Below are 1,662 nucleotides of genomic sequence, written 5' to 3'. Positions count from 1 at the left end.
AGTAGATAGTAACCACACCTCTGCAGGAACGGACCTGTTGAACAGGAAAACAAAACTTTAGGTCAGATTTAGAGGTTCCACTTATGATGGATTCCTTGGAACTCCATCCCATTATAACCCAAAGACAAAGGAGTTACAAGGCAGACCGGCGGGGTGCCCCCTGCCCAACGGCCCCCTGTCCAAACACATTTACATGTAGCGGCGAGGCCGTGCACCAACAGAACTGATGGGTGTGCTGCAGCATTTCGGCAGAGGCCGAAAAGAGGCCGAAAGAGTGGTTCCTTGGGTTATGGGACTCAGGGGCGGAAAGCGTCATGGTGAATGGGCCAGAGGTATCAAAGCTGGCCACCATGACGGTAACCCTGCCCTCAGGCAGAGACTGTATGCTGCTGTTCATAGAGCAGTGAGAACCAGTAGATAACAGACTGGTGAATGGCAGCATCCACGTGGTTTGGCCGAACAAATCAGGCTTTGCATTAAGCACAGGATTGTGGTCCTCCATGGAGGACCTTCAGAATTACATTCATGAGCTGGGCATAAGAGAAGCAATACAGGAGGACTTGTTGGAAAGCCCAGCTATGGAGAAGTTTTCGGCAGGTCCTCAGGGGGTGCTTGTGTGCCTTCTGCATGACAGTGACACCTGATGTTGGCTGGTGATGGCACAGAGTCCATCACTGTGCATGTCCCCGTCCTCGTGGCAGATGATGGTGACAGTGCCAGAGGGCTCTGGTGTCAGCGGGTCCGGCTGTAGACAAGGCTGGAGGGGTGAGAAAGGACAGCGAGAGGCTCAGTGACAGCACAGTGACAACGCGGGGCCGCCTGTGTCTGCCCCCATGTGGTGGTCAGAGCGCAGGGAATGGTGTCACCTGAGAGATGGTGACACACACGTGGTGGTGACACCGGATGACGGTAACAAGAGTGACAGCCAGGGACAGAGGCACTGCGTCATGGCTGGTCCACAGCGAGGTTCCATGGTGACAGTGACAGAACTGTGGGGGCAGGCGGTTGTCCTGGTGGTGGCATTTGGTGAGAACCATCCATTTCTGAAAGGAAGTGGCAAAAAAAATACAACAAAAATGACACAGTATTGATTTTAATGGAAACAGACATTTTTGGGGGTGATCCCATGGGGACAGAGTGGAGAGAGAACATGTTGCTATGTGAGATTGTGCTCGAAGTCCCCATAGGAGACCTCCGGAGGACTCCAGGAACCCCTGGGGATCCCCTGGAAACCCCAGGACACCTCTGGGACATCTTGAGACCCTTCTGTATGAATCCAAGGACACCTGTGACCCACCTGGGGACCAACTGGATGCTGCAAGCCCCTCTGGGACATTTCCAGATTCTGCACAACTCCAGGGGTGGACAGGGGGCTTGTGGGGAGTCTATGGGGAGAAAGGTGTGAGTGGGGCTTCTGTGAGGTGGAAAGAGGGTCTGGAGGTGGAACAAGGTTGGAAGGGGTGAGGGGCTTCTATGGCGTGGAAAGGGGGTCTGAGGATGGGGAGAGGGGGTTGTGAGGGGGGAAAAGAACAGAACGAGGCTTCTGTGAGTGAAAAGGGGGCATGGGGATGGAGGGCTACATTGTGGAGGGGAACTTGAGGGGGGAAAGGGGGAAAGGAACTTGAAAGGGGGAAAGGGGCTTTTGTAGGGTGAAAAGGGGGG

General features: G+C 54.5%; 1 long non-coding RNA gene across 1 annotated transcript; it reads right to left on the bottom strand.

The window, feature by feature from the left end:
* Positions 1 to 476: 476 nt before the first annotated feature.
* On the bottom strand, positions 477 to 1,455 carry LOC128087814 (uncharacterized). The gene is made up of 2 exons (XR_008210026.1): positions 1,298 to 1,455; positions 477 to 1,043 (listed from the first exon to the last, which is right to left on the bottom strand). It is a non-coding gene; the product is annotated as an uncharacterized LOC128087814 (long non-coding RNA).
* Between the last annotated feature and the right edge of the window lie 207 nt (positions 1,456 to 1,662).

This window comes from Tympanuchus pallidicinctus, unplaced genomic scaffold (assembly GCF_026119805.1).
Source record: "Tympanuchus pallidicinctus isolate F22 unplaced genomic scaffold, pur_lepc_1.0 scaffold31, whole genome shotgun sequence".
NCBI classification, from domain to species: domain Eukaryota; kingdom Metazoa; phylum Chordata; class Aves; order Galliformes; family Phasianidae; genus Tympanuchus; species Tympanuchus pallidicinctus.
The sequence above is the reverse complement of the archived record's forward strand: the minus strand, read 5'-3'. Positions and strand labels throughout refer to the sequence as shown.